Raw genomic sequence first — 14,630 nt, 5'->3', positions numbered from 1 at the left:
CAAAATTTTGCAAATGCTGTTGCAGATTCAAGGGCTATTTCAGATGCAAAACTTTGGCATGCACGTTTTGGTCATCTGAATTTTGCCAGTTTGCTGCGTTTGCAGAAATCTGATATGGTTGCTTCTTTGCCTCCTCTTGAAGCACCTATCAAACATGTTTGTGAAGGCTGTATTCTGGGTAAAATGCAGCGTTCTAAGTTTCCAAAGGATGGTTCAGTTAGGGCCACATGCAGGTTGCAGCTTGTGCATAGTGACGTTTGTGGGCCCATGCAAACTCCGTCCTTGGGCAATTACCTGTACTTCGTGACTTTCATTGATGATTACTCCAGGCATGCGTGGGTATTTCCGCTTAAAGCGAAGTCCGAAGTTTTTATGTGCTTCAAACAATTTTTGGCTATGGCTGAAAATGTCTCAAAATGTACTATGGGCACCCTCCGTTCCGATCGAGGGGGGGAGTATATGTCTCATGAATTTAATGCATTTCTGGCTAGTCGTGGGATAAAACACCAATGTACAGTGCCTTATACACCTCAGCAAAATGGTGTTGCTGAGAGGAAAAACAGGTCACTAACGGAAATGGCACGATGTATGGTCAAAAGTCAAGCTTTGCCGCATTCTTTTTGGCTTGAGGCCATCATGTGTGCCACTTATGTACTTAACAGGTGTCCTACGAAAGCTTTGCAGTCTATTACTCCATATGAAGCATGGCATGATAGAAAACCTTCTATTGAGCACATGCGTGTTTTTGGCTGTTTGGCATATGCTTTGGTGCCACAAGTGCAGCGCAGAAAATTGGATGATAAGGCTGTCAAATGTATTTTTGTTGGTTATAGTGCTGAAAGCAAAGGTTACAGGTTGTATCATCCGCAAACAAAACGTATTTTGGTTTCACGGGATGTAGTGTTTGTGGAAGATTCTGTTCAACCCTTGCTGTCATGTACTAGAGACAGTAATGTAAGCTCACAGGACATTTATGACACTTTGTTGCCTCTTTTCAGTGGTGGAAATACGAATGTAAGTTCCAATGAGGCAAATGTACAGCCTATGGGGGTTTCTGAAAATGTTTTAGAACAGCCTATTACTGATGCAGATGTACATGATGTACTTGATGAGGAAAGGGCTGAAAATGAGCAGGCTAGAGGTATGCCAAAATGGCTGGTGCATACATTGCGTGACAGTAAATTGGATGCACCTTTATCTAGTCGTACTCGTTCAGGCTCTCGCCATGCATCTTATGCATCAGATTGTTATGCTTTGGCTGTGTCTAGTTTACATGATGTTGAGGAGCCTCTGTCTTTTGATGAAGCACAGAATTCAGAAAATTGGATTGCTGCCATGAAATCAGAATATGATGCACTTATAGAGAATGACACATGGACTTTATGTGATTTGCCTCCTGGCAAAAAGGCCATTGGTACCAAGTGGGTTTACAAGTTGAAACGCAAGCCGGATGGTGAGATCGATCGCCATAAGGCTCGACTTGTTGCAAAGGGTTATGCACAACAAAAAGGCATAGATTATGAAGAGACTTTTGCTCCCACTTGTCGTATGACTACTGTGCGTTTTCTATGTGCATTGGCAGCTCATTTTGGTTGGGATGTACATCAATCAGACATTGTTACTGCTTTCTTGAATGGTGACATATTTGAGGAAGTTTATGTAACGCAGCCTCGCGGTTTTGTCATAAAAGGACAAGAGGACAAAGTGTGCAAATGTAAGAAGGCTTTGTATGGGTTGAAGCAATCTCCTCGTGCTTGGTATGAGAAAGCTGACACTCATTTGGTTAAACGAGGCTTTCGTAACAGTCCAACAGAAAGCACATTGTATGTAAAGCGTGAGGATGATGTATTTCTCATTGTGGTTCTTTATGTTGATGATTTGCTGATCACTGGACCAAATGAGAGACATATTGCTGAATTTAAGGCTGATTTGAATGCTACTTTCAAGATGAAAGATTTGGGGCTGTTGCATCATTACTTGGGTATACAGTTTAAGCAGTGTGATGGTGGTATTGCCTTGTGTCAGAAAAGTTACATAGAGACATTGCTATGTAAGTTTGGACTTGAGGATTGCAAACCTATTGCCACTCCCATGGAAACAGGTTTGAAGTTGAGTCTACATGATGCTGGCGATCCTGCTGATGTCACTCTTTACCAAACTGCTGTTGGCTGCCTCATTTATGTATGCAACACGAGGCCAGATATTCAGTTTGCAGTCTCGCAGGTCAGCAGATTTATGCATAGCCCAGGGTCTAAGCATTGGCAGGCTGTCAAGAGGATTTTCCGCTACCTTAGTAGCACTTTACATCTTGGCTTGTTTTATCCCAAGGGGGGATCATTGCCGCCAGACTTACATGCTTTTTCGGACTCAGATTGGGCTGGTTGTTTTGACACGCGAGTGTCCACAAGTGGTTTTTGTTTCATGCTTGGCAGTTCATGTATATCATGGTTGAGCAAGAAGCAACCTACTGTGGCCACTTCGAGTTGTGAGGCTGAGTACAGGGCAGTCTTCACAGCTACGGTTGAGTGTGTATGGCTCAGACGCCTTATGGCTGACTTGGGTGTTGGACAGGACACTGCCAACACTATCTACACTGACAGTCAGAGCGCATTGGCAGTTGCGAGGAACCCAGTTTTTCATGCTCGCACAAAGCACATTGAGGTGCATTACCACTATGTCAGGGAGAGGCTCTCAGCAGGAGAGATCAGCTTGGCTTATGTGCCAACACAGGACAACCTTGCAGATCTTTTCACAAAGGCATTGTCTCGTGAGAAGCTTGAAGCTTTCCGCAAAGCTTTGGGCTTACTCCCCTTTGTGGACTGATCCTGTCCTCAGGGCATGGCACTTCCCTTTACTCATGTGCCAGCTCTCGTTCACCGCATCACTCCAGGGGGGATTTGTTACCATATACATGTGGTAGTGATGTGTGTGAACACACTAGGACCGCCGGGGCATTTTTTCCCTCTTTAGGAGGTTTTTTCCCCCGTGCATTGTATATACGCCCATCACTCTAGGGCTATCTATCTTTCCATTGCGCACTAAGTAACACACTCTCTATTGTGTGCCTTGAGCTTCCTTCGTCTTCTCCAAGCTGTGTGTGTTTCTCTGCAACCCTAATTCCAACAAGAAATATCAAGCACTGGCCTAAAAGTTTGATCTTGAAGATGTATATTGGGAGCTCTATTCCATTGTACACTCTCAAGAGATTGTGCATCAGCCATGCAATATAAGCATGGATTTGCCACAACTGCTCCGTTTGTTATGTTGTACATACACTTAAGAGTCTTAACTCACCTGCCATGTGCCATTCCACTATATAGTCACCAAATCCTTCCACTGAAAGAACGACTCCGTTTCTTTGTTCACTGATGATAGAAGGAATTGGGATTTGACTAAAAATCCAATCGAGGATTTCAAAATTTTCCTTATCAACCCACAGTGAAAAACGAAAACATAAAATCAACAACCAAATAATCAATATTTGAACTAAGTATACTTGAAATGATTCTAGAGTTAGAATGTTGTTTTCGGATTGCACATTGAAGTATCGTGGATCCTCTTTTGTTATTGATGGATCCAGACCTCTATTCATGAGGGTAATGGTGATTCTCTCCAGATTGTTCTTCAGGACCTCGCACTTGTTGAGCTTCAAAACAAACTTGAGAACCCCACCGCACTCCTCTCAACTGATGTCAAAGAAGTGAACTGCATACCTTTGCAATGCTTCAAGATCTACGAAGAGGTTGTTGTGCTCGTTAAACTGTACCTCTCTGCCGCCCTTGCCTAAGAACGTGGCTTCAATATGGAATGGTGAGCCAAGTTTCTCAAACACCTCATCATTTACGTGTCTGCTCGAGAAACCTTTACATGTGATGGCTTTGGCAGCAATGATCCTCTCTGTAGTCTATTTTGAGACTTTTTAGCTAATGCTTTGAAGAGTGCCCTGTATCCTATCTGCGAAATGCCACTCTCATCAAGTATTGCTTGCACTTCCATTGGTTCCAACCGATTCTCGTTCATGAAGGAGGTAAGGAGCCTCCCTTTCAACTTATGAAATTTTTTCTGAGTTATCATCTCTTCAACTACTTCTGTTGGAACTAGACGACTGTAATGCACTTCGACATTGAAGCCTACACCGTTCGAGTTTGGATGCAGTAAAGACCTGCCAAAAAAGCACCATGCGTTATGATCATGTATAGGAAAGTGTATCCATTTCTTAGTGAAGCACATTGAAGATACAAAAGCAGAAATAAACTTCGAGTTACCTTAAAGCTCGTATTCATTTTTTCAGGCCACCCCTACCAATCTTCATGTTCTCAATGTTGCACAAATCTCGTTTTCTTTTTTGACTACCAAGCACGGTGTCTTTCTCTCGCAAACTTGTGATCTTCTTCTCAAGGCCTTGGATTGTCTCTTTGCTTGATGAAATCTTCCGAGAGCATGCTTCATTAAGTTTCTTCAGTTGCATGTTCTCCATCACCAGGAAGTTTCTTTGCCTTTCCACATTCAATCCTCTCATTTTCAAATGTTCGGTGTCTCCCAATAACCCATCCTTGCTTGCCTGTGAAATGTTAGAGGTTAGTGATATTAGCAAAGGGAGGTGGTGCATTTGTCGTAGGATCCTTTGGATAAATAGACCCATCGGTCCACAAATCCAAATGATATTCCTTGTTTGTCCTTCTAAGTTCTTTCTCCCGTTGAGATAAGAAAGACTCCCTCATACATTTCTGTAACGGTGCGTACTCTTCCAATACATCAACATGAAGATGATGTGTGTTCTTTCTTTGGGTAAGTGTTAAATATGAAGGGGTTGAGGATTGCAAGTTCAAATTGGTGTTTTCATCACAAAAAGAAGCGTTCTCCATTCCTAGAGTTGATATAGAAATAGACAGACACTCGAAACTCATGAAATATCTCAGGTTTTGGGAGGAAGGCCATATTCTCATGTTTAGAGTTGATAGAGTTCGTGTGGCTTATGTTTCTGGAGGGAACGCTTGTAAGTTGGCATTTCAAATCATTAGTCATACAGTTAGTTGGATTCTTGACAAGAGAACGAAGGATAAGAATGATAAAGAGGACGGCTACCTACCAAAGAATGTCATTTTGGCTTTTTGTTGGCGCAAAAAAGTATCACATAAAATGCACAATTTAACATTTTAATTTTCTCTCTCTAAGCCGACGTGGAACTTCTTACAGGGCCCAAAAGTGAGTCCAACTTTCTCCTAATGTGAGGGCCAGCAGGAAGGCAATGGACAAAAGGGAAACATTGGAGATTCTCTAGTACACTAGTCACGACACAGTCCAGACAACAAAGGAAAAGGCAAAGCTGTGGCTGAATCCTTAAAGGCTGATGAGAAACACTCCTTACAGCTCATCACATTGAACAAGAGATTAAGACATTAGCAAGCTTCTATCACTAGAAAGTATTTGGAGGATGATACTCTTATCTCTGACTTGGAATACTTTCAAAGGCTATATGTAGGAGCTAGGAAAATGATTCAGCATTGGAAATCAACTGCCTTTCATGATCAAGAGTTGTATCAATTACATGAGCATCCCAGCAGAATCCAGCTACTAGAAAGGATACCTGAGTGGACGCTGAATTTTGATGATATGACATTCAATCCACATTGGCAGTGAAAGTCCACTGCAGACCAACACTCTCTAGCTCTTGAACTGGATCTACTACTAGGAAACATGCCTACATACAGATGTATGAAGGAGGTTTGAACTCAACTTAAAGAAGTATTTCTTCAGATGCAAATTGCCAGAGGAGTTTTGGATCAGAGGGTGCATGCCATCATTGAAGATCAGTCTTCCAATAGTAAAGGACCTCGGACTCAAATGACAATCAGAGAACAGGAAACTACTCTCTGAAGAATCTTTCAGCTTGTCCGAGTTACTAGGAAGATGATGCAGCAGGAGAACCAAGCTGTTCTCAATATTTTGGAGTTTGTGCATGATTCTCCAATTCTCCTCTATGCATTACCTGCTAAAGAAGCTGAACTGCCTAGATTTTTCCCAGCTTTGTTTCCTCAACATTCAGAACCTGCAAATCAGCTCACTTACTTCAGCATCACTAATGAACTTCAGGAATGGTATGAGCGAACCACTATAGAATGGAAAGCCTTGCAATCACTGATCCATGATGCCCTCAAAGTGGATACTGTCATGGATTTGCGAGGAGAAATACAGAAGGTCAAACTCTGTATGGGACAGTGGAAGATCCAGCTTCGTGGATCAACGAAGACCACAAATCAGTTACTTCAACTGACTATGAAGTCTTTTAAGATTCCAAAAAAGCATATCACTGCAAAACCAGGACTGGGGCCATTATACAGAAAGATGGCTGAGATTCTCTTTGAAGATAGAATTAAGACAAACTAGCCTCTTCAGCAGGGATGGATCCACACAGCTTCACATTTTCATAAACTGGCCAAAACTCGTCTTACAAAGGGAAAACACAGTCTGTATGATTTCGACACCAAAACCTACAACGCCCTCACGCCTTACAAATTTGAGATGTTAGCTTGCGTAGGAGGCCATTTACAGAATTATCCAGAAGGACAATGCTAGCACTGTGACTTCTGAGGCACCAACACAGAAGAGGGCAAGAGGAAGCGGGTTTAGTGGAAGGATACTGGGTAGTTCCATCTTAGAATTAGAGGGTGGATTTTCCCAGTTAGGCACTGGAATTTCCTTGGCTGGGCACCCTTGGAATTGCAGCTATAGGGGTGTCAAGCACTCAACGAGCATGTAGTATGGTATAAAGCTAGCAATACCAAAAGAGTACTATCATGAGGAACATTGGCCAACTTAGCAACCAAAAGGGTTTAGGGTTTGGGCCAAACTAGAACACCAGATGGTTTTCTTAACACCAAATAAGAATCAGGTGGTGGAATTTTTTTCGGAAATTTTGGAGTTATACCAAAATTCAAGAAAGAAGAGAAGGATGTAGAAGGCACGGACAATCTCAGCAGCAGCGGGAATTGCCCCTTAGAAGGATGACCAGCGGGGAGCGGTCACACTGGCAGTAATACTGCAAGCAGTTACTGCAGTAACTCTTGAGAGCTATAAATAGGACCCGCTACACTGTAATCGGGCTTCTTAGCTGTTTTGACTTTTTGTCTTTTGGCTTTAGCTTTCTAAGAATTTTTGGATTTATGAGCTCTTCGCCTCTAGCTTCACTATGTAATCATTGCTTCTGTAATTATATGAGCTTAAACCCATTATACACTATACTGGTTATCCTTGAGCTATTAATCTGAATCTACAAATACTCTTTACAATCTTTCAGTTATGTCTCTCGTTTTAGTATAACATTCCAGTCCAATACTCTATTTCAGTCCAGTACTCTATTACAGTCTCACTAACTGAATTGAAGACATAACTAGTAGCTCTAAATTCTAACACTGGAATCAGCTGTCTGAAGAGACTAGCTCCAATTCCAGAGAGAGAGACAAATAGTTTTGTTCAAGTAATTTTAAATCGGTCTCTTTTCTCTCTCTCTCTCTCTCTCACACACACACACACACACACACACACACACACACACACACACACACACACACACACACACACACACACACACACACACACACACACACACACACACACACACACACACACACACACAGAGTTGGGCATACCTAGAGTTTTTTCAAGTAATATAAATTAGTATCTTTTCACACACACACACACACACACAGAGTTAAAAATTATTTTTATTATCCAGATGTAATAGAATGGTGATCAGAATTCCCTTCTAAGAAAAAGGTCCAAAGTCGAGATATATTGGAGGTAGAACTTGTCTTTTTTTTTTTCTCTCCCTCTATCTATCTATCTATCTATCTATCTATGGGTGCATGCAATCAATACACTTTTTCATGCAAAGAAAAACCCGTTTATCATATTTTACCAAAAAATGAAGATACTTTGATGTGAGAAATTACTAAAATTAGTCTCTTTGATCTCTCTCTCTCCCTCTCATACACATTCTCTCTCTCTCTCTCTCTCTCTCACTCACACACACACACACACACACACACACACACACACACACACACACACAACCACTTGTTGACAATGGCCTATTTATGATTCCAGATGGTGATTCACAGAAGCAGATGTGCTCTTGCCATATCTGGCAACGTACTGTCCACAAACCTCCTATTTTTTCCAACACTCTCTCTCTCCTTCAACATACTTAAGCTACATCTAGAGCTAGTTTATGGATGGCCCAATTTTTTCATAAGCAGGCAAGCCCAATTTTGTTGAAAAATACTCAATGTATGAGTTTTTGTTAATGTCTCTTATCATTTTCATGAACTTATGCACACAGATTCACTACACTAACTGATGAATTAGGAGAGAAAGGGCAATAACGGAGATGCTTAACATTCATTAATTTTGCAAGCACTTTGAGAAAGAGTATAAAATTGTCTCTTCGTAGTTATTTAAAACAATATATAGAGTTGCACAATAACAAAAAAAAAATATTGATCTCAAAAAAATCCCTTGAAAAGATAAAACCAAATATATTCAAAAATCAAATTTTCATTAAATTAAAAAATCACCACCAAAATTGTTTTTTTTTTGCACTTAAATTGGTACATTTACATTATGTATAGTATAAAGTCTTTCGACTTTCCATAGCAAAAAGGCTTTCCATTTTCCACAATCTTAGGTCATTCAATGTTGCATTCTAAGTCTTCTTTCCCTTCACTTTTGCATTTTAGATTAAAAGTTTTGAAAGGTTTCTTTGAAGTGAACCAATGTGTATGGATTGAAACTTTTAAGCTAGGTAGTACCAACGTGTTCATTTGATGGAATCTAAAAGAGATCCTTTGGGCACTCACTAAAGAAGGAAAAGGGAGTTTAAGTTCTTCTTTGATGTCAAATTAAACTTAAAGGAGGGGGGGGGGGGGGGGGGGGGGGGGGGGGGGGGGGGGGGGGGGGGTGGGGGGGGGGGCGGGCGCGGCGTTGTGCTACACGTCAATCTTCTTTTTAGTCTTTGGAGATATTCAATCTCATAACCAAGGGTATTTGGGGAATTTTGATATTTTGAAGGGCATTTTGGAAATTTATGGCAAAATATTAGGGGTGTTTTGGAAGAGCGACACAAATTGATGCTCGTGGACATGAGTCTGAGCTAGCAAAAGTTCATGCTTTCCTTCAAAGAAAATGAAAAGTGCATGGGATGTGTACAGATCCACATGTGGAGAGAATGGAAAAAAAGGCCGGGGGGAGGTGTCGCACGATGGGGCAAGGGCCAAAAAATTGTCTTTTTCTTTATACAGCAAGTTGTGATGCGATAATAAACGAGCGTTGCTTGAGTGAGTTGGCACATCGAGGTGGATAGGAGTGGGGCATGCGACGACACAGGAGGGGGAGGGCCCGAGAGGCAAGTTTGCAACCTGCAGGTGGAGTTTTGATAGTGCTCTCTCTCTCTCTTCCGTGCAGACAATGTCTGTGTCTTGCAGGAGAGCGGGGCAATGAGGGAATCTTGCATGGGCAAATGGAGGCAGGTGAAGGAGATGCACTCACTAGGAAAAGCAAGGGAGGTTGCATCATGCAAGTGTGTGTGTGTGTGTGTGTGTGCGCATGACTAGATGCATGTGAATGCCATCCAAGTGGAGAGTCCACGAAAGAGTTAAAGTGGAAGGGGCAAGAGCATATTTCTTAGTTGTCCGTGGATGATTTATTTTTTTGGACAAAAAGTGGACATGCGACATGGTGGAGAGAGAGAGAGAGCGGTAGATATTTTCATGTTGGCATGTCTGTAGGCGGACTCATCTCGTTTGTGTGCAGACCAGGCCCCGCAGGTCCAGTGGCATCATTTGAGTCTCCAAGGAATAGTCTGCATTGAGCAGGACTCTCTCTCTCTCTCTCTCAACCAACTTACATATGGGCAACGAGCAGTCAGGGTGATGGAGAACTAGGGGGTGGCGAGTGGTCAGGGTGAGTTGGTTAGGAGACGGGACATGCCCCAATTTGGCATGGCTCCGACTCTTCTCTCTTGCGTTCTTCTCTCACATACTCCTCTATCACGACAAGCACACGCAGTCCTATTCAGAGGAGGTTGCTTTCTCAACATTGCAATAATGGAGCACGGGATGGGGGGCTATTGTCCACGCAAATGGGGGATGGCAACATTCCAGAGCGCTTTTTTTGTTGGGTGAGGAAGGAACGCGAGGGGAATCTATCTAGATTCTACCTAATAAAAAGGGAAACGACCGAATAGAGTGGAAAGACACCCACTGTTTCATTACCAAAATTGTCTTTTTGTGCACTTAAATTGGTAATTTACTTTATTTAAAGTAGAAAGTCTTTTGACTTTCCATTTCCAAAAGGCTTTTCATTTCCCACAATGTTAGGTCGTTCAATTTTGGATTTTAAATCTTCTTATCCTTCAATTGAATTTTAAATCTTCTTATCCTTCACTTTTGCATTTTAAATTAAAAGTTTTAAAAGAATTTCTTTGAAGTCAATCAATGTGTGACACCTAGATGTCCTCTCTTCCCTAGAAAATTGTAAGCTCCATTATATATACAAGTATATGATCTGCACATTGCTACGGCCAAGAAGGAGAATGATTCACTTTTGGGTCCCCCCCCCCCCCCCCCCCCCCCCCCCCCCCCCCCCCCCCCCCCACCCAAAAAAAAAAGAATGTTAAAAAAAACCTAGGTTTATTATAATTCCACCTATAAATTTTGAGATTTTCTTTTAAATTCTAATTTGCAGCAGAGAGAACCTACAAAGGTGTAGAGAGGTAGCTCGTGACCAAAAGTGGCTGAGAGAGAGAGAGAGAGAGAGAGAGAGAGAGAGAGAGAGAGAGTTGGAAAGGAACATTTAGCAATGCAACAAAATAGGTCACCGTAAAGAGAATCTTAAACATTGAAAATGTGTATCGTAATGCTCAAAAAAAGGCTAGGTTTAGTGTAATCCTCTAAAATTTGTAGGCACTCTCGCTTTCAAATCTAGAGTGTAGGGGTAAATTTTAAGATTTGTAGGTGAATTTAGTGTAGACACCTTCAAATATAGTAAAGATTTACCTCTAGAACTTCTCATATGTAGGTTCTCCAATTATTTTGGAAAATTATTGTGTATCTTAGTGCTCAAAAAAACTTAGGTGTAGTGTCATCCCACCTACAAAATTTTGAATTTACCTTTAAATATTAATTTAGAGGTGAGAGCACCTCTAAAGTTTATAGAAATTTAGTGTAAAAGCCTTCAAATATAGTAACTTGCCTGTAAAATTTATCGTATGTGAGTTTTCCAAGTTTTGGGAAAAATATTGTGTCCATTGAACTTAGGTCTATTGTAATCCCACCTACAAATTTCAAGATTTACTTCTAAACTTAAGATTTAAAGGTGAGAAAACCTACAAAGTTTAGAAAATTTAGTGCAATAGCCTTCAACTAGAGTAAATGTTCACCTTATTTTATGTAGGTTTTTCAAGTTCAAATCTTTGTGTATCCACATGCTCAAAAAAATTAGACCTTAGGTTTAGTGTAACCCCACATGCAAAAAAAACCTAGGTTTACAAATTTTGAGGTTTACCTCTAAATTCTATATTTGAAGTTCTATATTTGAAGGTGAGAAAACCTACAAACTTTAGAGAAATTTAGTGTAAAAATCTTCAAATGTGCTAAATTTACCTCTAAAAGTTCTGAGATAGAGATTTTCCATGTTACTTGAAAAGGATTGCAACCTACAAAGTTTAGAGAAACGTAGTGTAAAAACCGAATATAGTATATTTGCCTTTGAAATTTCTCATACTTAGGTTTTCCAAGTTCTTTCAAGAAAAATCATTGTGTATTTGAATGCTACAAAAATCCCTATTTTTTGTAATGGAAATGGCCTTTGAACTTTCACAATAGCGGAATTAAGAGAATTAGAGTGAGCATTTTTGTGAAACTATTTGGAGAACATAGAGGGTGAACTTAATCAGTGGTAGCAACATAATACTTATGAACTTGGCATGAACAATACTTTTGCGAGAGAGAGAGAGAGAGAGAGAGAGAGAGAGAGAGAGAGAGAGAGAGTTTAGAGAACTTGACAACAGTTGATGATTGGATTTATGTGGAGCCGGTCCGCCCTCCAATAGGATTTTGTATTATAGATTCTCCCATCAAGAGAGACTTGGTACAATACAATCTTTGTGTTCCTTTGTGACCTAGGTGATGCAATGAAGATGGAAAGCTTCATGCATCACGAGCATAACATAAACTTTGTAAAATCATGAACCATCCCCAACCTCATTCCCAAGGCCTCAAATACCTTTAAAGGTGGAGAGAGCTACTGGGGAACGATGGTAGGGCAGAGGAAGAAGAAGCATTCAATAGGAGAAAGAAATAGTTTATCACTTATTATCAATCTTGTTATCTAGCATAGCACAATAGCATTGTAATGAAGATGAATAAGATGGCAAGCTTAAGCATTGAAGCATGGCTCTTGGTTGGATTTGCATTCCATAGCCGTGAATGTTGGTGTAGGCTCTCAACTTCTCAACAAGCTTGGAGAAGGAGATGGAGCTCTTGCACCGTGTACTTTACACAATGAGAGAGTGTGTGTGTGGGTGTGAAAGAGTATATAGATGCTAAAATCAGCCCCCCCTCTCATGCTTGGTCCACCTCTCTCTATCTCTCTCTCTCTCTCTCTCTCTCTCTTTTGTATTATTTAATTATATCATTTGGAGAAGTTTCCTCTTTTCCCTCTTTAAGAGAAAGAGATTAATTATTTATTTGAATGCATCTAAATTCTCATTGGACCCCTTTAAAGCCTATCCAAATGGATTCAAGCACATCATCTGGGCAAAACGGGGAGGATCTTGACATGTGTCTTTTATGCTTCTGAAGAGATCATGTTTGAATTGAACACTTCAAGCACCTTAGTCATTTAAGCATGACAATATTTTATGCCTCTTGAGATATCATGTTTGAACTATGTTTGAACTGAACTCTTCAAGCACCTTAGTCATTTAAGCATGACAAGAACCTCAAGCTTGGGCAAGGTTCCCACAAAAACCTTAAGCACCTTAGTCAGCAAGCACTACAAGCACCTCAAGCTTGGGTAGGGTTCCCACCTCAAGGTCAACCCCAAATTTCTTATGGTCCTATGTCTAAGTACTTTTTAACACTAACCTTTGGAGGTATTTAATGAAGCTAACCCCCAGGTATTTAAGCTACATTAGGTAGTATTTCTCTTTAACAGACAATCTCTCATTTGGACCCTTTTATCGTGGCCTCGTATTGAGATAGATCCATAAGCACATGTCTATATCTAGCCCTTGTTCTCATTTATTCTCCCACATTAAATGATCAATTTAATATGAGGAAATCATTTGGGTTGGTTAGATATTAGATTTTATGACATTACCTCTCTCTTGAAACTATAGTTGTCCTCGACTATGACGTAGAAGAGATAAAGTCTTAGTCATTAGTTTATGTTTCTCTACGATATCATTCCAAGATGGATGAATAATCCATTTGGTGATTCGGAGACGTAGCTACCGCAAGCATGTCTGCTCTTTAGTCCCTATCATACTCCCAAAGTAGAGTGACAAATTCTACTTGGTGTTTGAGTGACGTCATCATCACCACATGATTGTAAGCATGCATACTATTTAAATTTGTGCCCAAAAGAGGAATAGTCTTACATGACAAAACCATTGTTCATTTAGAAAACATTTATATTTGCTTACTCTAGTGTAGCATTGTAAGCATTGACAAGGTTCACCCTATCCTTAAGTTTTGTTCCTTGTATCCATCTAGCATCTTCAAAAGGATAGTTTTGAAATTTAATAAGATACCGTCGGATACTCTTACCATGTCTCAGTACCTTGTCTTTGTTAGTAGCAAGCTAACTCGGATAACATTTTTTGGAGCTTTTATTGTAAAAACAGTTATTATTATGATGAATCGGGAATGTTGTAACTCCTACTTTTCAGATAAACAATTTAATTGATGAGCTGGGGCTACAAGCTTCGAAATTGTGTCAACTTGTCTTTAGTTAGAGCTCCCAGATTATTAGTTTTGACCACAAAACCTTGGCTAAGGTATAAAAGCCAATTTTTGTAAGTATTTTATAAGTTTTGGGATAATAGAAACATAGGGTGAGCTAACGGTCCTCACTTCTATCCTTCTCGCACTTCCTACTCTCTTCTCGGTTGTCACACTGCAGTGTCGTCTGTTGCGTTGAAACCGCAGGTAAGAGCTCTACGCATTGACGTAAACATTTCATGGTAATCTGTAGCTTTTTGCATCGTTGACCTGTGGCCTAACTCTATCATAAGTAGGAATTTAAGCTTCAAAATATAAAACTAAGTATAAGCGGGATATTGGAGCATCATTGCTAAGCATTTAAATGCATTCTAGGTCAAAAACGACAGGTAAAAAACGACTAGGTCAAAAACTCGCTGCTATTAATAATCGCAATTTTTGCACTTTACCTAAAGTGAGATTTGAGACCATAAGCATGTATTCTTAGGTCTTATAAACATGTATTAGAAGTTTCGTGACGTTTGGATGTTGTTTGATGCTATAACGGTTGTGATTTGTTTATCGATGAGCGACTAGCTTTTGGTGATTTCTGTCCGTTGAGTGTATCTTGAGTTAGATGCGAGTTGT

The sequence above is a fragment of the Adiantum capillus-veneris genome, chromosome 19 (assembly GCF_014529385.1).
Source record: "Adiantum capillus-veneris isolate H3 chromosome 19, ASM1452938v2, whole genome shotgun sequence".
Lineage (NCBI taxonomy): Eukaryota > Viridiplantae > Streptophyta > Polypodiopsida > Polypodiales > Pteridaceae > Adiantum > Adiantum capillus-veneris.
Note: the sequence above shows the minus strand (reverse complement) of the source record.